At 34.1% G+C, this 22018-nt stretch overlaps 1 long non-coding RNA gene across 5 annotated transcripts; it reads right to left on the bottom strand.

Annotated features, from left to right (window-relative positions):
• Positions 1–6540: 6540 nt before the first annotated feature.
• On the bottom strand, positions 6541–11508 carry LOC139899245 (uncharacterized). 5 transcript variants are annotated; one of them, XR_011777392.1, is made up of 10 exons: positions 11265–11508; positions 10838–10908; positions 10364–10436; positions 8768–8894; positions 8584–8634; positions 8216–8422; positions 7997–8116; positions 7772–7880; positions 7556–7644; positions 6541–6919 (listed from the first exon to the last, which is right to left on the bottom strand). It is a non-coding gene; the product is annotated as an uncharacterized lncRNA (long non-coding RNA). The 5 variants fall into 5 exon arrangements; XR_011777390.1 differs by having other exon boundaries at positions 6542–6919; positions 7556–7639; positions 8768–8879; XR_011777391.1 differs by having other exon boundaries at positions 6542–6919; positions 7556–7639; positions 8768–8871.
• Between the last annotated feature and the right edge of the window lie 10510 nt (positions 11509–22018).

Below are 22018 nucleotides of genomic sequence, written 5' to 3'. Positions count from 1 at the left end.
AAAGTGGCTGGATTGGTTGGGAGATTTGTTTTCTTTGAAAAGAACAATTCGGTCCCGATGAATGTTGGTCGGGTCTGTGTTGCAACTAAGTCTTTGACAAGGGTTTCTTGTATTAAACGTGTCAAGGTCGCTGGTACTATACATGATGTTTCTGTGCAAGAAGTTGGAACATGGGGTGTTGATTTATCAGATGATACGAGTAGTGTTAGTGATGAAGACAGGAGCACATATGTTGGTTCTTTCTCTGGTACTGAAAATGTCTTTTCTAATGATGATGAAGTGAATGATCAGAATGCAGATTATCTAAAAGAGATTGGTGTTGAAGCTAATGTAGATTCGTCTTCATACATGGATTCTAAGGGACAGGAGAATGTTGATTCGACTAAAAGTTGTAACAAAGTGAGTGATTCTCAAAGTGAACCATTTGAAACTCGAACTCCTCCTGGGTGTGAGCACATATGTTGGTTCCAGTTTCTGCTCAGTCTTCTTCTTTCATTTCAAAACGTAGTAAGGGTTCTAAATCTATTGATCGTTTGGACACCAAGTTTAGAAAAGGGGTGAATGTGGATGAAGAGAAAAAGCATCTTGTGGATTTGGGAAACAAACTTGGTATCGATATTTCAGCTTGTAACTTGGACAGTGTGATTGCTTCGGTAGGCGCGTTTAAGTCTTTTAAATGAAGATTCTTTCGGTGAATTTATGCGGGTCGAAAAAACATAAGAAACGTGATTGGATTCGTGAGCTTTGTGCTAAACATAAGGTGCAGTTCCTAGCTATTCAAGAGACGAAGATGACACGTCTGGAGTTGTTCCGGTTAAAGTCGTTATGGGGAAACTATGTGTTTGATTATACTTGTAGTCTAGCACGTGGTCGTTCAGGAGGTTTAGTTTCTATTTGGGACCCGAATTCGTTTATTAGGGAAGAGATTTGGTGTCATGAAAATTTCATTATCATCAAAGGCAGATGGTGTAAAAATAATTGGGTGTGCTTCATGATCAATGTTTATATGCTTCAACCGCGGTCAGAGAAGTTGGATATCTGGAATCGATTACGTACATTTATGGATTTGAACGTGGGAGATTATATTATATTCGGTGATTTTAATACGGTTAGAAGTGTTGACGAAAGGTTTGGGTCTGAATTTTCGCAACTTGAAGCTAATGATTTTAACTCGTTCATTATGGATAAAGGCTTGGTAGATGTTCAATTAGGGGGTTTTCGTTATACGTGGCGAAATAAACCGGCACAAAGAAGAGTAAATTGGATCGTTTTTTAGTGTCTCATAATGTAGTTGGTAACGGGGACTCGCTAAAAGGTTTGATTTTACCGAGAGGAAAGTCAGACCATTCCCCGATCTTCCTGTTCAACGAGAGGATAAATTTTGGTCCTACACCATTTAAAGTGTTTCATTCGTGGTTCGGTAGGGCTGGTTTCGATGACATGATTAATGGTGCCTTTGCTGAAGTTGACTCAATGGGCCATGAGATGTCTTTTGTTTCCAAACTTAAAGTCATCAAAAACAGATTGAAGGAATGGGCTATAAATAATAATAATATTGAGCTGACTCGTAAGCAACAGATTTTGGTTCGTTTGTTGGCTTTAGATGAGAAAATCGATGAAGGTGTGGCTTCTCAAGAGGAGTTATCTGAGCACATTAATCTTACAAATGAACTTGACTCTATTGAACATTTTGAGAATGCAGATTTGTTTCAAAAATCTCGTGTATAGTGGATAGAGAGTGGTGACGATAACTCAAAGTTCTTTCACGCGACGCTAAAAAAAAAAAATTAAACGCAAACTCTATTCAAGGTATTAATCTTAATGGTGTTTGGTTTGACAGTCCTGAAGCAATCAAGATTAAATTTTTTGAGCACTTTAAGTCAAAGTTTAAGAAGACTGACCAGAGAGTTTCTTTTGAGCATATTAATTTTAATAGTGTCCTTAGTCCTACTGATGATCAATTTTTAGAAGCAAATGTTGATGAAGATGAAGTTAAATTGGCGGTTTGGGAATGTGGGAGTTTTAAGGCCCCGGGTCCTGACGGGTTTACTTTTTGTTTTTTGAAAAAGTATTGGGATCGAATCAAGGACCATCTTATAAAGGACGTGACTACTTTTTTCATGTCGGGATCGTTTCCAAGAGGCTCAAATTCTGCATTTTTTTCGTTGATCCCGAAGGTCTCTAATCCAACTTTGATTACGGATTATAGACCCATTTCGTTAGTGGGATCATTTTATAAAATCATTTCTAAGATACCAACAGATTAGCTCAAGTAATAGATAAAATCATTAGCCCGGAACAGTATGCCTATATTAAAGGAAGACAGATTTTAGATGGTCCTATTGTATTGAGCGAGATTTTATCGTGGTCGCAAAAGAAACATAAAAAGTTGATGTTGTTGAAACTTGATTTTGAGAAAGCTTATGACTCCGTCGATTGGTGTTACTTGGATCATGTTCTTAAATGTTTGGGATTCGGAGAGACTTGGAGAAAATGGATTATGGGGTGTTTATGTTCGGCTCGTATTTCCGTTTTAATAAATGGTAGCCCGACAAGTGAATTCCCGATTCAAAGAGGGTTACGACAAGGCGATCCTCTAAGCCCTTATTTATTTATTATCGTTATGGAAGGCTTACACAACATGTTTATGAAGGCACAACTGTTGAATATGTTTAAAGGAGTAAATGTAGGCGACTCTAATTTGGTGATCTCGCACTTAATGTATGCCGATGATGTGATTGTGTTGTCCGATTGGTGTAGTGCTGATCTTCAGAATATTTTACGTGTTCTTCTAATCTTTTTTTTATCATCGGGCCTGCGGATCAATGTTGGTGAATCTCATCTCTTTGGCATAGGTGTGTCTTCGCATGAGGTTGATTCGTTTGCGTTGGAGGCAGGATGCAAAGAGGGTATGTTCCCATCTAAATACCTTGGGTTAACGATTGGAGCTAACATGAATCGTACAGCTCATTGGTCCGATTTAATTGCTAAATTTCGTAAGAGATTAGCGTCGTGGAAAGTTTCATTGCTTTCATTTGGTGCTCGGTTAACTTTGATTAGATCGATAATGGGTTCGCTCGGTTTATATCATTTTTCCTTATTTAAGTTCCCGACTAAAGTCATTAAAGAGTTAGAATCTATTCCAGCAAATTTCTTTTGAGGAAGTGGAATAGATTCGAAAAAGATGTGTTGGGTCAAATGGGACAACGTTTTGGGTCCGTATGATAAAGGTGGCCTTAATATTGGTATCTTAAAAGCGTTTAATATGGCTTTGCTATTGAAATGGAAATGGAGGTATTTAAATCAACAGCATTCATTATGGACGAAAATCATACAGGCTCTACATGGAGATACATTTGAAGTTGTGAGTGGTAGTGGAGTTTGGAATAATATAGTTCAAGTGCATAACAAGGTTGTGGTGCAGAATCTCATTCCTACTGTTGCTTTTAAGATGCGTCTAGGTAATGGCCTTTCTATTAGATTTTGGGTTGATACTTGGCTCGGTAATGCTCCCTTTTATATTCGGTATAATCGGTTGTTCCATTTGGAAGTAGATCGCGAGGTTCTTGTTGCAGACAAACGAGTAAACAGTGAATGGTAGTGGAGTTGGACTCGTAACGATATTGGTAGTAGGAACTCTTCCATGTTGGATCATCTTCGTGAAGAATTATCGGAGGTGGTTCTTTATGAAACAGAAGACCAATGGAAGTGGACGATTGCAGGAAATGGTGTTTTCTCGGTTAAGTCGGCGAGGGATCATTTAGATCGGCTATTGCTTCCTTCGTTGTCTAATCCTACGATATGGAAGAGTTATCTTCCCGGGAAGTTTAATATTTTCCTTTGGCGTTTCGTTATTGATAGACTTCCTTATAGACTTAATCTTTCGAGAAGAGGTTTAGAGATTGAGTCTATCAGTTGTGTTATATGCAAGCAAGGCGTTGAAAGTTCTTCCCATACTTTCTTTTTGTGTTCGCTTGCTACCGAAATTTGGCAAGCCTTTTCATTGTGGATTAACCTTCCGATTCTCGTTTGTGCTTCATGGCAAGAGATTCTAAGTTGGATAGAAGTTGGTACCAGATCGAGTGACGAGAAGAAAAAGCTACTTACAATCGTGGTTGCTACACTTTGGATGATTTGGTGATTCAGGAATTGTTCGTTACATAACGACAAGTCTTTGAAAAAATGTTGTATTGTCGATTCCATTAAATTTTATTCGTTTGTGTGGCTTAGATATAGGGGTAAAGTTGTTTCTATTTGGAATACTTGGCTTTTATGCCCGTTGTAATTCTCTTTTAGCTCCTTGCAAGAGAGACGTTTGTTTGTTAATAAAAATTCCGCTGCTCTAAAAAAAAAAAAAATGTATAAAAACATAACCTTCAGAGGTGGCTATTTCAACCTATGACAGCCCAACTCAACCCATTTATGACATGTTTCCTAACCCACATTTTTTCTCACATTCATGATTCAACAAATATATGTACCTCTTCACATGAGTAGATTTTGTATACATTTACTCCCTACCTTAAACTCACTATAAGTCTGTATTCTGAATTCGATCTCAAGAGTATATGTCAATACAAAATCTGTAAGCAATGTCTGTAAAAAACAGATGTCATATATTACGCTCAATAACATTTAGGGTAGCAGTTTTATTCTCTAATGAAATAAAAAATTATAGTTCATTTGCGATATAAAAAATTACCTAATGAGATTTTTCACTTTCATCTGGAATTCTAATCCATATACTGAAAACTGAGTTGTCATAACAATCGTTCAACTGTTTATACTCGTTAAAATCCACGAATCGGTCTACAACATACAAGTAAAACTGTAGAAACATAATAAGAAACACATAGAGATTGATAGTTAGAGAAGTATACAAAGAGTGTGGTTGACGAGATGGTAATTTTGGCCCACTCACAATTGTTTGATTTGGTTTTTTCATTAGAATCGAATCACTATGCCGATAGATCAAAGTGGTTGACAGTCATGTTTTATTATATCGACATCTGTTTTGTATATTTTATTGATAATCAGCTTTGTGTGCTCTTTAGAAGTATAATCTAATTAATTTAGATGTGATATATAACAACATATAATACATTGCTAAAGCATGATCAACAACTGATCAGGTAAATAAATACATTCACCTTATGCATATTATGCATATCAGTAACGTTGGGTGGTATCCAGGCCTGCACATTCTTGTACATTATATAATAGGAGTCATCAACTGCGTGATATAATTCATAATGTTTTCATAATCACACATATCACATTCATTATTTAACGGATTTGGTAATACTTGTGATTAAATCCAAAATGGGCAGACCCATTTTGACCGGTTATCAAATTTGTACATATTCCTACATATGAAAGATAAATGCATTATAAATGAACATACTAACCTCCATGTTGTATCCACAAATAGGTTGTCTAGAATGCAAATGACCCAACATATAATCAGTAACTAACATAAAAATATGTTCATACTTGCAAATTTAAATAATATTCATAGGTACACAGTGAACAAAGAAAATTACCCGACAAAAGTCTATTATACAACTTAGCAAGTACTAGCCTTTAAGAGCCCGTGCGTTGCACGGTGAGTCTTAAATAAACAAACTGGAAACATATTTAAAATGAGCAAGGGGGCTCCTTTTACTAATAATAACGCCGTCACCAGAGACTTGTACCCTTACATTTAAAACGTAGAGTAGTCATTGGGTAAAAAAAAGATAGTGGTAAAGGTGTAGTTAACATTCATTAATTACATACGGGAGGTGTTACGCATCATTGTATAACTTGTCATAACATCCACATATGAAAAGGTTTCACAAACTGCATATTGAAAAGCAACTAAAAGTTACAAACATATAATTAGAGCGAAACTCATAGGGACCTGAGATTGTAATAAATCTTAAAAGGTTTAGTGTTGTGAACATAAAGTGTAATCATCATCAATCGTCACTCTTTTTCAAATTAAACCAACTAAAGCAATAAATGCAGCACACAAAAAAGTGTTAATACCATGCTTATAGATCTCGAAGCCCAAATGCTGATGCACTTAGGTCTCCAAAGTACTTAGATAGGCTTTTCCCTGCCATTAATCAGTATTTATCTGAGGCATCTCGCCAAGAAGTGTGGGTATATGTCAAGATAGTATCTTTCTTCTAATTCTATAATGATATTATATATATTTTAAGTATATTACCATGTGGCTAGAGGTGGCAATATCAACCCATTAACGGGTTGAGTGGGTTAAATTGTCAAATGAGTTAAATCCACTCAAAGGCTATATTATTATATACAACCTAAATATAATTGAATTTAGATCAAAGAATTAAATTATTACATTGTGATAATATGTTATGTAATCATAACTTTTATGTTACTCCTTCGTGGCTTTGACCCGTTCTACTAAAATCTGTTGTGTCTTGTTACCCAACCTGCCCGCGCTTGCATCGTGGCACGTACCTTTGGACATCTTCAACAGTCAATATGTTCAATGAGTTTTCAAAACAATAATTTTTCCTGGTAAAGCGAGATTTCGTTCCGGTAAATGAAAGACGTTCAACTATATAAGAAACTTTTATATCGACATTATGTTATTAAGTTACCCATTCCAAATTTGGAGGCATGAAGAATCAGGTAATAGAAAATTATAGACAACCATACATCACATACTCTATCTAGGATCCAGCGCACAAGAAATTCAAAAGCGAGAATTATTTTGGAACCTCAACTCCTGATGAGCTTGGCAAGTATTTTTATACAATAACAAAAAAAAAAAAAAATAGACCTTGATTGGCTCAAATTTCTCCCCTGTTGCTCCACCCTTGTCCTGTTGGGACCGGATATAATGGATTCTACATGCAAAAAGACCATCAACGGCTGCATCTGATGTTGTACTATCACTCTGCCGTTACCAACTAAATTAGTCCTTGAATTGAAGCAACAGTAATTTTTGTATTTCCCTTCTCATAGAAGTACAAATACTTGAAATACTTGAAATCACATTTAAAAAAAAATGATAATTCATCTTCATAAAGGTATAGCAAAAATGCACAGAAAGGGAAGGGTGAGCAACTGTTAACTATAAAACATGGGTTCGATTAAAACCATGCAATTAAGTAAAAACTCATGCACTAATTATAACATTATACTAATCATCTAACTGTTTAAATAAATCTATTTAAAAAATAGTTTGCAATAAAAATACACTTTAGGGGAGAACTGTCAGCCCATTTTACCCTTTCCACCAATTTCATTTGTAGCAAACTTTTTTATTTGAGCCGTTAGGGATATAAAAAGTACCAAAATGAATCACACAATAACAATAAATTCAGAACATATTAAGTTCATAACATATTGAACCTAAACAAAAACTAATGCTAATGATTCGAAAACTTATTAAAATAATAGTCTAGTATTTAACAAAAATTTTAAGATGTTGCAAGCATTTATATAGTTTTAGGTCACTTTAAACACATTCAACCCATTTGACCAATTTATAATGGATCAAAGTTACTACGTATTACACAAAAGATCTTACCATAGGGGTCCGCGAGGATGTGGCACATCAAGAGCAGTAAATCCACTTATGCATTGTATATTTTCTCCCTCACCAACTTTAAGACTGTACTGATCGATCATGTGAGTTTAAAAAAGTCAATTATATATACATTCAGATTACAAATAAAACATTCAAATGATAAAACTTAATAACACAAACAATGAAAGACATATGAATTGAATTATATATAATTACCTCTCGAAGGGAGAGATCAAATTTTTTACCACGGATAGTAAACGCAATATTGGGCATTCAGGAAAGACTGTTACAATCAACTCCAGATTCTCCCATTGGACTTGGAAACCTCTCGCACAATTGAAAAAAAAAAACTGTAAATGCTAATGTTTTACATATTAGACCCATTAGATATAAATCACAATCCAAAGCGAACCATTCATATATTGTTTTCTGATGCTTCACCTGATCAACATGGTGAATAATATCTTCTTCACTCTCAGCTACCTTGATCTGGTTTTCCATCCAAACACCAGCCATCTCACAGAGATTACATATATGATCGTGTGCACTAACAGATGAAACCTGTAAATAAACCCAAAGCTTCAACGATTACTTATTCAAATAAACCCAAAGCATAATCACAAACTGATATAAGTAACGATGTATTGGGTTGATAGCTACCTGAATTAGAATTCCAAAACGGACTAAGAACTAAAGGTTAACGGTTATAAGAGCTAAACCGAGTTCCGTAAGAAGATGAATTTGCTTTCAATGTCCTTAAAGTTAAATATTGCAGCATTTATATATCATCCCTTCTGGCATCGCATTGAAGCTATTCTACATCTTGGTCGTCATCCATGAGGAAGATCATGACACTGCAAGCTTTTGCTGTTGATAGCATATAAAGTTGATTAAACTATTAGGCAAAAAAATTGAACTAAAATAATCTTTAAAAATTTGATGTTGAATTTGAATAGCAAATCAACAATTGAAAAATTTAAAGTTAGCGATAAATTATATATTTAAATTTAAAGTTAAAGATAACTTACATGTCAATCCAGTAACCGAAACACTTGTAATGAAACTGAACTTTATGGTGGCTTCATAGAAGAGAGTAACATAATTCATAAATAAATACCATTAATTGAAGATGACAATAACACAAATAAATGGAACGAAAAAAATTACGACTAACGATCCTCACATTAATCGAATAATTGCCAGAAAACGTACCCCAATTAATCAACAGGAAGAAGAAACCGAAATTTGTTGATGAAGCAGAGAAAAAGTATGATGAAACGCAATGATCATGAAATGAGCTCTTACTTGTAACAGATCTTTATTCCTTGTACGCGTAAAGCTTAATTAGAAATTAAAAGCAGAAATGAGGCTCAAACTTATGTGTAAAATCAGGCTAGGAATATGAATTGTCATGGCTGCAACTTGTAAGTTGCCACGCCAAAAAAAATAATTCATTTTTCTCCCAGCCCGACCCAACTCCCACATTTTCGTCATCACAGCCAAATTTTTAAAATCAACATTTGTAGGGAACTAATGCATTGTTAATGGGAGTTGTGACAATCATCATACACAATCTTGGAACTGCACAATAATATTTATTTCTCAATCAATTACTATCAAAAAGAGAGTTAGGCATATGTATGAAATCAAGTAAGTGAGACTGAAACGCCATGGCTGCAACTTTTTTTTTTTTTTTTTTTTGAACGGCAAGCTTACATCAGCGTATCATTTAAGTTGCCCCGCCAAAATACGGGTCCATTTTGTCTCATTGCTTGACTCATGTCACACATGTTTATAGTCACAATTTATTATGCACTTTGCCTCAATCATATAACATCAGAGCTGGATTGTCGATTAGACATAGGAACCTGCCAAGTTCGAAGACAATAGAAAATACACTACAAAGCCGATTAACAAATAAATGAATTCATCCCATAAAAAGAAAAAAGGGTGACCTTTTGGTATTCCTCATATGGTAAATTACCATCTGCTTCTGAAAATGATATCAACAAAATAATGCTATACATCTAGGGATGGCAATGGGCGAAAAAAACCCGTTACCCGCGGGTACCCGATCCGTGATGGACGGGTAAAATCATTAAATCCAACCCGCGGGCACGGATACGGGTAAAACATTATACCCGCCAATTGGTCGCGGGTGGGTCGCGGGTACATACTACCCGTCGCGGGTAAAATCCGATCCGCTAATTCATGAGACTTTTTTTTAATTTACCCTCGAGTTTATACATAGAATTATCAAATTTAAAATGATTTTACTTGTAATGCAATAATGATTAAAAATATAATATTACATACAAGTAAAAAACTTGATTTTCACGTCATTTTACACATGTAACTTATACATATAGTTCATAATTCTAAAAGAAATTTAACGAAGTTGTATATTATTATTACCCGCGGGTCATGGGTATCCGCGGGTCATGGGCATGGGCGAAGTTTTTTTACCCGCGGGCGGGTAACGGGTCTCAACGAGCAAAAAAAATAACCCGACAGTCGGGTCGCGGGTATATAGAACCCGTGCCCGTTACCCGCGAGCGCCATCCCTATATACATCAAAATATTTTCAGAATTTCCCTTCAAACACAGAAAAAATCACATAATTCATAGAAACTTATGAAAATTTCCATTATGGTTTAACTATTCAAATAGAACTATGAAAGTGTAAAAGCAACATTTGAATTTTTTTTAGACAGTTCAAACACCTGAATAGAAAAATAGCAAACGAACATATCACATGAAACAACAAAAAAACAAACATGATATAAGAAATAGGTAAACCGAGCTTACCATTCAACGCATAACATAATCACCGTCATCACCGACAGCCATCGCAACTGATTCCAACAATTGTGGTAAAAACCTATCAAATGAGACACCATATCTATAATCATATAGCCTTCAATTTATTATTTGCTTTATATCCAGATTGGTCAAATTTTATTAATATTTGATTAACTAATTCAAAACCGTTTTCAAAAGCTTTATGAATTGGAATTACAGTTAAACTTATACAGACATTTTGGGTTTAAAGATGAACCCTAAAATTTCCAATTAGAGAATTAAAAAAAAAAAACAACATGAAAATATACAAAACTCGGTGGTTTACGTATCAAACAACAATTTCGGAAAACATAATTTTGAATAATCCGTTAAGAACATCGACGACAGTTATAACAAAAAAAACTTCCTAATGTTGGGTCAAAAATATCATGATGAAGTTTTTTTAAAAAATATCCAGATATAATTTCACTAAAAACTCACATTTTTAAATCAGTTCGTTCAATTGATCCGAAATAACCTCAACTGATTGATCTGCTTCGATATGCTTGGATCTGAAAAGATCAAGAATCAGCCATTGTCGAAATTACAAAATTGAACCGATTCAACATCAATCAAAATAAACCCTTTAATCAATCATATGTGAATCTATCTAAACTTCAAGAAACACCAAAAAACACAAACAAACATTGAAAAAAAAAGAGACATAAAAACCATGTTCCAAGAAATATCACAAATGATAAATCAGAGTTCAAAATCAATTGAGAGAAACTAACAGAGGAGTATGAAGATGATTCATCATTCAAAAAAATCAATAACCGATGAATTGATAAACTTGAAGTTTTCAAAATCGATAAAACGATGAATCAGTGGCGCTATTGCATAAAAATCGAATAAATCTGAAACTTACAGTGAAAGCCGTCGTCTTCCTCGACATTCAAGTAACCGGAAATGAATCCGTCGATTTGGAAGAATCTGACATTAATATATAAAATCTGTATGGTTGTGTGGAGAAAAACGTCACGGATTAATTGGTGCTAGTGGCATCGCCTAATACGCCGTCATTAAGCCATAATCGACGATCGAAAAGCTGTGGAGGTTTGAGGAATTTAGAATAGGGATAGAGATATGGACGGTTTGAAGAAAGAGGTTTGAAGAGAGAGAGAGAGAGAGAGAGAGAGAGAGAGAGAGATGGACGGTTTGGTGTTAGGGTTTTCAGTTACCTTTTAATTGTCGTAAGTTTAGGTGACACGTAGCATCATTTGGGTGTTGTTAAGGTTAATTAATCCAACTAATAATAGGTTAACACGTGGATTAACATAATTAAGATGTGATTAGTAGAAGGACACGTGGCACTGTCCTTGTGCTTTATATTATGTAATAAATAATAAATAATAGATAAGGGAGTTAAACATCCTTTGTCGATATCAATATTGATTAAAATTTTCACAGTAACAATAAACTTTTACCATTAACAAGTGGATAATACTTACTCTTAGTTATATCCCGAATAATTGAACGCGTAACAACTGGAGTTTTACATTTGAGTTCCTGAAGTGTTTTGTTGCTGCAAATGTAGGTTCACTTATACATGTGGCAGTTCATTAGCAAGTAGTTTCGTGCTTAGATTATATATGATCATGACAGGATTAATCAAAATCAAAAAAAATGGGCATTACATAGAACACCTGGTGATCGTATTGATGTAATAGTGAGTAAGAAAATAAAAATACAATTTTCAAATGATTGACAATGGGTGACAAAATCTTTTGCTGTTAGTTGATGCAGATATGGGTAACAAAATGTTGGGAAAAGTAGAAATAATACTCTGATGAGTCAAAAGTATTTTGCAGATTTTAGAGTCTGGAGATTTAGAATCTGAAGTTGCAGACTCTGGAATTGTTGAAGTAAACGTATAATGATTTCTTGAAGCCAAAGTCAAAGAATATTCTGGAGATATGCTTGTTATTTAAGAAGATTTGTTTTGAAGATTTGATTTTATCTCCAGAGTTGACTTCCTAATTAATAGTTGATTTGGCTTGTTTTAGTTTATCTTTTCCATTTTTATAGGTATGTAGTTATAGAAACCAAATCTCCAGATTTGGTTTTTTCCTGTATAAATAGGGGCGTATGTTTTCATATGAATTTGTACTTTGCACGATCTATTATATAATTCTTATTGTATTCATCGTGTTCTCTCATTTTCTGCACTATAATTCTTATTTATTGTATAAAGTGAGAGTCTGGTGTTCATAGTCGTATTACTGTGAACTAATAACTGGTATCAGAGCGGGAAAGGTGTAAATCCTATCTCAGTGATCTTTAAAAACGATCCATATTGTTATCAAAATGTCTACCAGTACCATTCCTACCCCAGTTATGGCTGGAAAATGTGTGCCAATATTTGATGGCACGGATTTTGCAACTTGAAAATTGAAAGTCCTATGGTTTTTAGGATCTATTCATGAAGAAGCTGAACAAGTTCTTACAACAGGACCTATTATTCCTGGTTCAATGATAGCTGCTGTTCCTGCCTCAGATATTGTTGCTGCACAACCTACCTATTTTCGTGAAACACCAAGAAAAAGGTGGACTGAAGCAGAAGCCATAAAGTTTAAACTAGATAGCAAGATAAGGAGTATTATTGAAAATGCTATTACTGTTCCAATTCTCAGAAAGATCAGTCATGCCAAGACTGCTAAAGTTATGTGGGATCTGTTGCTTAATGACTATGAAGGAGTCACTGTTGTTAAGACTCAGAAGAAGAAGAATCTGATTAGATGCTATGAAAATTTTGCTACTGAGCCTAAAGAATCTTTAAGTGATCTTCATTCAAGATTTCAGGTTCTGATAAATGATCTTGAAAGTGTTGGTGTAGAGAAAACACAACAAGTGTTGTGTCAAAAGTTCATTGAACTGCTACCTTCAAATTTTGAATCTGTGATTACCTCTATGATAATTAGTGAAAAGATAGATGATTATGAGCTAAGTGAGTTGTTTGGTATACTATCAAACTTTGAGGAAACACAACTGGAGAACAAGATCAATGCTAAGAGAACTGCTAAAGATCCAGAAGCTGTATTGGTGGCTACCACAAAGAAGAATAAGCAGTTATTCTCTAGTTACTCCTGCAAGGTTGAATCTGAGAGTGATGAAACTTCTGATGATGATAGTGAATCTGATGTTGATGAGGAGATTAAAGATCTTGAAGTCCATATGGCTCTTTTGACTCAAAGAATTGAGCAGAAAAAGTTTGGTTTCAAGAAGGGTAAAGGCAAGAGTACTTTTGATCCAAAGAAAGCTAAATGTTTTAAGTATGGAAAATTAGGTCACATAGCTGCTGACTGCTGGTCTAAGAGTGAAGGAGGTTTAAACTCCAACAAGTCTGTTGATAAAGCAAGAAAGTACAAGCTGAAGTACATAAAGTTAAAAAGTGAAGCAGAATAGTCTAAGAACAAAGAACAAGAGAAAGCTTTGTACACAGAAGCATGGGAAGATAAAGACTCATCATCTGATGAGGAGGAGGACAAGTGTATTATGGCTATAATTGAAAAGGATGGTGGTTCTAGAAAGTTTGAGGAGGATCTGAAAGCTATTGAGAAGATGGATAAGGAAACTACTTGTAATAAAGTTTCTGCCTATAAAGTACAAAACTTTGTGAACTATCTTGATAATGAAAAAGTGAGAATGTTTCAATACTTGCTGCTTGACTTTCAATGGTGTTTAGATGATATTGATAGGTTAAGAACACAAATTTTTGATCTTAAAAATGTTATCAAAGATAAAGATGCTGAAATTAAAGTCTTAAAAAAATGTGAGGTTGAACTTGACACATATAAAATGGCATATACAGAAGAAACTAAAAGATTAAATATTGAATTAGGAAGATCCATTAAAAGGTCAAAACACTATGAATCAATTTGTAAATCTTAGTGTGTATCTTCCAAAAAGAATTCTGATGCTATTTCCAAACAAATTCCAAATGTTGTCAAAGCTATACTAGGTGAAAACTACATATTAGATAATAATGTGGAGGTTGATCCAAGTGTATTCAAACCTGACATTCTACCAAACACATTTGTAAAATTTGATGGTGACAAAAAGATTTTAACCAATGCTTTTGTAAGGTCATTAGATCCTGTTGAGCTTTCTGAGACTATAATACTTGAAAGTAAAAATCCATTAGAGTCTGAACTTTTGAAACCTTCAGACTCTAACAGTTTAGTCTCTCAAAATAAAAGTGTGTGTTCTGACATAGAGTCTGACACTCAAGAATCAAGTTGCAAGGACAACTCTGAATCATCCTCTGACACTTGTGTTTGTTCAGATCCAAAAAAGTCAACTAAGAGAAGGTCAAAGTCAAATCAAGCTAAGACTATTCATAAATTCAAAAAGGAAATCTCAAAAATTAATGAAAAAATCAAGAATCAAGAAAAATCTTCAGTTAAAAGAACATCTTGTTTTCCTAAGAAAATTGAGAAGGAATGGAAACCCAAAGTTTGTGAAAATAAAAGTGTCTTAAAATCTGTTAAGGACAAGTTGATCTGGATTGGAAACAAAGCTTTTATCTGGAGAGTGAAGAGCACTCCAATTGAACCCACTGAAAAGTGGGTTCCCCTTAAAAACTAATCATTCTCTTTTGTTTGTGTCTTGTGTAGCAGGGTAATATGTGGTATCTGGATAGTGGTTGCTCAAGACACATGACTGGATGCAAAGAGCATCTAGTAGGGTTTGTTGAAGAAAAGGGTCCCTCTGTAAGATATGGGGATAATTATGTTGCAAAGACTATTGGTTATGGTACTGTTAAAGCTGGAAGTGTTACATTTAAGAAAGTTGCTTTAGTTGAAGGGCTGAAACATAATCTGCTGAGTGTGAGCCAAATTGCTGATGAAGACTGTGAAATCAGAATTAGGAAGAAAGCTGGTATTATTTATGATCCTAAAGGAAGGCCAACACTTGTGGCCTGGAGATTTCAAAATGTGTATATGTTGGATCTAGAATCCGTTGATGCTGGAATTGAGACATGTTTGTACTCTCAGACTGTCCCAGAGCTCAATTGGCTTTGGCACAAAAGGCTTTGTCATCTTAATTTCAAAAATATCAATAAGCTTTCTAAAAAGAAGCTTGTAAGAGGTCTTCCACAACAACCTTTCAAGAAAGATAATCCTTGTTCTGCTTGTATTATGGGTAAACAGACCAAAACAAAGTTTTCCTCAAAAACCCTAGCTACCATTAGTGTTTCACTTCACATGCTTCACATGAATCTGTTTGGTCCAATGAACACTGGTAGTCTGGGTGGAAAAAGATATACTTTGGTAATTGTTGATGAGTATTCTAGATTTACATGGGTTATTTTCTTAGCTGCAAAGAGTGATGCTCCTGAAGAAATCATCAACTTGATCAAGAGAGAGCAGGTGCAAAAGGGTGTTCTTGTCAAACACTTGAGAAATGATCATGGTACTGAGTTCAAAAATGTCACATTAATTGATTTTTGTGTAGAGTCTGGAATTGGTCAAAATTTCTCTGTTGTTAGAACTCCACAACAAAATGGAGTTGCTGAAAGAAGAAATAGGACACTCATTGAAGCAGCCAGAACCATGCTATGCCAATCAAATGTTGCCCTAAGGTTCTGGGCTGAAGCTATCAATACAGCATGTTACACTCAAAATAGGTCCTTGATTGTGAAGAAACATGGTAAAACTCCTTATGAGTTATATCATAAAAAGGTGCCTACTATTCATTACTTCCATGTATTTGGGTGTAAGTGCTATATTTTAAATCAAATAGATCAGCTTGATAAGAAGAGGCCAAAGTCTGATGAAGGTATATTTATGAGATATTCTTCTGTATCCAAAGCTTATAGAGCATATAATCAGAAGAGAATGAAGATTGAAGAATCCATTAATGTTTCCTTTGATGAAAGTTCTTTAGAAATGGATCAGTCATGTAGTACTGAGCTATCTGCACTTGATGAATTGTCTAATTTGATTTTAGGGAATAGTGTTCAGACTCTGGATTCAGAGTCTGAGTCAGATGAACCAAATTTATCTGGATTGAGAAATAAAGTTGCAGATAATACTCATACAGAAGAATCTTCACAGGAAGAAGAATCTATTGTCAATCAAGAAAGTGGTGATCAGTCATCAAATACCACTTTGGATCTCATTGTTCCTACTAGAAAATTATCTAGAAACATAGTTCCTCCAAAGCATCTTGAGGACTATGTTGTAGATTCTACAGGTTTGCCTAAACCTAGTTCTTCTTCTCAGACACCTATGTCTGACTTTGCTATAGCAAATTACTGCTTATTTTCTTGTTTTCTTTCACTAATTGAGCCTAAAGAAGTAGATGAAGCATTGGCTGACAATGATTGGGTTGAGGCTATGACTGAAGAATTGACAGAATTTGAAAAGAATGATGTTTGGGAATTGGTTCCAAAGCCTGCTGATAAAACTGCAATAGGCACAAAATGGGTTTTCAGAAACAAGGTTGATAAAGATGGTATTGTAATCAGAAATAAAGCAAGGTTGGTTGCTCAAGGGTACAGACAAGAAGAAGGAATAGACTATGATGAGACTTTTTCTCCTGTTGCTAGAATTGAAGCTATTAGACTGTTTCTGGCATATGCTGCTCACAAAGATTTTAAGGTGTTTCAAATGGATGTGAAGAGTGCTTTCCTGAATGGTAAATTGCAAGAAGAGGTTTATGTGAAATAACCTCCTGGTTTTGTAAATAAGAAATTTCCTAAGCATGTCTACAAACTGAAGAAAGCATTGTATGGTCTGAAGCAAGCTCCCAGAGCCTGGTATGATACCTTGTCAACATTTCTACTAGAAAAAAAAAATTTTAGAGGAGCCATTGACAAGACTTTGTTTATCAAAAAGGACAAAGGTGATGTGTTACTTGTTTAAATTTATGTTGATGACATTATCTTTGGGTCTACTAATCCACACTTGAGAAAATGGTTTTCTGACATTATGTCTGAAGAGTATAGAATGAGTAATTTATGTACTTTAAACTATTTTCTTGGGTTAAATAAAATAGAGTTTTGAGGGCATTTTTATTAACCAAAGTAACTACATTTCTGACATGTTAACTAAATATGGTTTTAAAAATTGTTCCTCTTTAAGAACTCCAATGAGTGTTTCTGAAAAGCTTGATAAAGATGAATCTGGGAAACCCACTTGTCAATCAACCTATAGAGGTATGATTGGATCTTTGCTATATTTAACTGCAAGTAGACCTGATATAATGTTTGCTACATGTCTTTGTGCACATTACCAATCTGATCCTAGGGAGTCTCATTATAAAGCTGTGAAAAGAATTTTTAGGTACTTAAAAGGTACCCCTAACCTGGGTCTTTGGTACTCTAAAGACTCAGGGTTTGATCTAATTGGTTACACAGATGCAGACTATGCAGGATGCAAGTTAGACAGAAAAAGCACCTCTGATGGATGTCAATTGCTAGGTGAAAAGTTGGTTAGCTGGTCTAGTAAAAAGCAGAACTCTGTGGCTACTTCTACAGCAGAAGCTGAGTATGTTGCTGCTGGAAGTTGTTGTGCTCAGTTACTTTGGATGCAACATCAAATTCTAGATTTTGGATTAACATTGTCCAACACTCCAATCATGTGTGACAATGAGAGTGCAATTGCTATTACTGAGAATCCTGTGTTTCACTCAAGAATCAAGCACATTGAAATCAGGCATCATTTTATAAGGGATTGTGTTGAAAAGGGCAAAGTGTTTTTAAAGCATATTGGCACTAAGGATCAATTGACAGATATTTTTATTAAAGCACTTCCTGAGGAAAGGCATTTCTATCTTCTTGGACAACTTGAAATATTAAATCCATCAATTGAAATTTTGTCCAGTGATGATATTCCTTAAAATGTTATTGTAAAAAAATAAAAATAAAAAAAAATAAAAAATTAGAGTCTGGATGACGTCATATTATTTAGAATCTGGATGACATCATGTTATCCTGCATCTGGGAAAGTTTATTCTGGTGTATTTTTACTGTAAAATCGTTTCCTTATTTAGTCAAATAAAGTTTTTCTTTATTCTATTTTCTAAAGTAAAAAGGTTAAATTTTGAAGGGGGTTAATGGTAACTTTTTGAATTCTTTGTGTCAGGAGTATTTATTCAAGCTATTTTTATCTCTCCTATTTTTACTCTTCAAAATCTTCTTCAAGCTAATCTCCTGCGATAAACCCTAATCTCTCTCATTCGATCATCATCTTCTTCAAAATTCACTCGGTTTTCAACCTTCATTTGTGTTCTCGAAAATTTTTGGAGCTAATGGCAAACACGAAGTTCATCCCTTTTGTTCTTGTACCCACTGATAACATGATTAGGGCTAAAGATTTCAGAGGAGGAAAAGATGTTCAAGTCTTGGCTAATAATAGGGTTGCTTGTGGTACTATTTGTGACGACCCGGAAATTTCTGACCAAATTTAAACTTAATATTTATATGGTTTCAACACGTTAAGCAAAGTCTGTAATGTTGAATCTCTAGAATTTTGAACTGTTTTTATATATGCAATTACCTTTCGACCATTTCCGACGATTCACGAACAACTGTTTGTAATTAGGTGTGTATATATATGTATATATATTAAAACTTGAAATACATTAATAAACTGTTATATAATTTAGTTGTTATGTAAATAACTTACGACATAATTAAAACGTATTTCTATAAATATAAATTAATTCGAACGTAATTGTTAAATAAGTGTAACACTTGTTATTTTGATTGTTACTAAAACAACTGATTGATGGAGTTTAATTGTTATCATTATTCTTACTTTATTTTTTTCTACTTAGTCGTCCTATCTATTCCCTATATACAACTTTATGCAAGTTGATTAGGTGAAAACAAGAACAAGCAACACTTTATTTTTGTTTGTTTGTTTTGTTTATAGCTTTTACATACGATGCATGTATCTACAAGATTTCAGGATCCAAAATATTTGTCCCTAACTTGTGCTACTATTAGACAACTGTAAATGTTTCTACTTTTTGCTTTTGTCATTTGACTAACAAATAACAAATAACTAGTGCACTATTACTATAATCTATTTAACTAACAAAAGCCAACTATACCACCCATCCACTTTCTTTATTTATTTAATTTTTTTTCCCTCATTTTTCTTCTTTCCCTGATTGTTATATCTGACTCAAGATACATTCATCAAACCACAAATCACCATGGAACAACCTTCGATTGCTATTGTTGTTTGTCGATACCAAGAACACCTTTGTTGCTTTTTATTTCCTTTCGTGAATCATCCAGCAAAACCCGAACTGCAACATCTAAAATGCATACGGAACCAACTCTTGAACTGATTATAATATACAGAATCTAATATTTAACTTCTATTTGTGTTCGAGAATAACACCGAAACAGCTTGTCATTCGATCACTCATGAGTCACGGTACTTGTTCGTTGCTTGTTCAAGAATAACCCAAAACCCAATTCAAACTGCACATGCCACGCTACCTATCTGTTTCTGTTTATTTTTCGTGATTCAATTCACCACAACCACCACTTCTTTACAATCCTTCACCTCTCATATCTTCTTTGTCAACCCACAACAAACATGTTAATCTGTTTATTGTTTGAACCCGGCAACCATACTATCATCCTACCACCTCTTGCAGTCACCATCCTCCCACATCACGGTAGCCATCATACTTTGAAATCACCACAGTCCACGATGAAAACTACTGATATCTCTTGTACCTGTGTCGATTTTAAACTTTTCCAAACCATCACCGAATTATCTGCTATTGAATTACTTGTGAATTGAATTATCTAGTACGTAATTCTTATTAATGGCCGACAATAAAAACCCCACTTGTTTTATTTTAATCGCATACTATACACATGTTATAATTCCCTGCTTCGATAAACCTACTACCACTTAATAAGTCGTCATTGGAATCCTTCTTTATTAGGGCCGAGAGCTTCCAGTTATTATGGGCGACTAGTAGACTATATATGGTTTTAATTGGACTTATATCTTGGACTAGTTTTATTGGGCTTCTATTGGGCTGCCCATGTTACGTTCCTTGTTTAATTCACCAACTAAACTGGATGATATTGATGATGATGTTAGGATGATGATCGTGTGATGATGAAGAAAATCGTGAGCTGTGATGATGATGACTATGAACATGGTTGATGATGTTAAGGAGATAAGATAATGATATATATATAGTAACAGTGGGAGAAACGAGTTAAATAAAATTCAAACCCAAACTATATCAGAAAAACGAAGTAGCTCAGGTGGTTAGGAAGTATGTTGGGGAACCGAGAGGTTGTGGGTTCGAATCCTGACCGTGATTTTTTTTTAAACTTGCTCTTTAAGGTATTATTATTATTATTATTATTGCTAGATTATTTATTATTATTAACAAAATTATATCATAATTATTAGTATCATCATTAAACGTTATTAGTATTATCATTACAAGCATTATTATTATTAGTACTATCTCTATCATTAATATTAAAATTATAATTTTTATTATTATTAGAATTACCATAATTTTTATCATAATTAGTATTATTTTTATCATTATTATTATTAGTACTATTAATATATCAAATGAAGATTTTCTATATAAAAATATATTTATGACATAAAACCTAACCATATTAATACTTTTGTAATAAATGTTAATTATCTACATAAGGATAAATATATCTAAATAAGCAATTAATAAAACACATGATATAAAATAACAAGTAAAAATCACTAATAATATATATATATAAATATTCGATTATCATTACATGTATTAATATACATGATTGAATAATAGGTTCGTGAATCCGAGGTCAACCCTACACTTGTTAAATGACGTCATATGTATTTTTACTACAAAATACAATATGCTGAGTTCATTTGATTCCCTTTTACTCTTTACATTTTTGGGACTGAGAATACATGCGCTACTTTTACAACTGCTTTATTAAATGCATTTGAAATACATTTTGAACTGCAAATACATGAAATGCTTTTATAAATGTTTGACGAGATAGACACAAGCAAAACATTCCTCGAATGAATTATGTGGACGTGATAATTGCCACCATTGAATTATGTGGACGTGATAATTGCCACAATTGATATGAATATTTTTCCTCTGATTAGTATTGCTTGGTAACCTAAGAATTAGGGAACATCACTAATTTTGAGAATTAGTGCACGCCTAATTGACGCGAATCCTAAAGGTAGCTACTGGGTTTAACACCCCCACCCAGAATATTCACTAGACGGAAGGGCTAGTGGGCGTGGTGTTTAGTACTTCGAAGTTTATATGATTATTATACAGACGAGATGTTCTGTTTTGGGGATATTATTATGCGCATTATATGTTAAGGTCGGTTACCAAGCCAAGCTATGAAAGTAAAGTGAATGTTATGTATCGAGAGAATGATTTTTATACACATGTTATGTGTATTATTTTTGTGCACGAGATACGTGTATGGTTATTAAAAATCGCGAGGCAACCTACGGGGGAGAAAAGGATACGAACCTACTCTGCTAAGCATTATGAAAAATAGTTTTGTACATGAGATAGGTGTACTGTATTTAAATCTTGTGGTCTATCAAAATGATGAATTTTATTATTTTATGATAAACTTATGAACTC

This window comes from Rutidosis leptorrhynchoides, chromosome 3 (assembly GCF_046630445.1).
Source record: "Rutidosis leptorrhynchoides isolate AG116_Rl617_1_P2 chromosome 3, CSIRO_AGI_Rlap_v1, whole genome shotgun sequence".
Taxonomy (NCBI): domain Eukaryota; kingdom Viridiplantae; phylum Streptophyta; class Magnoliopsida; order Asterales; family Asteraceae; genus Rutidosis; species Rutidosis leptorrhynchoides.
This window is presented reverse-complemented; position numbering and strand designations above follow the sequence as displayed.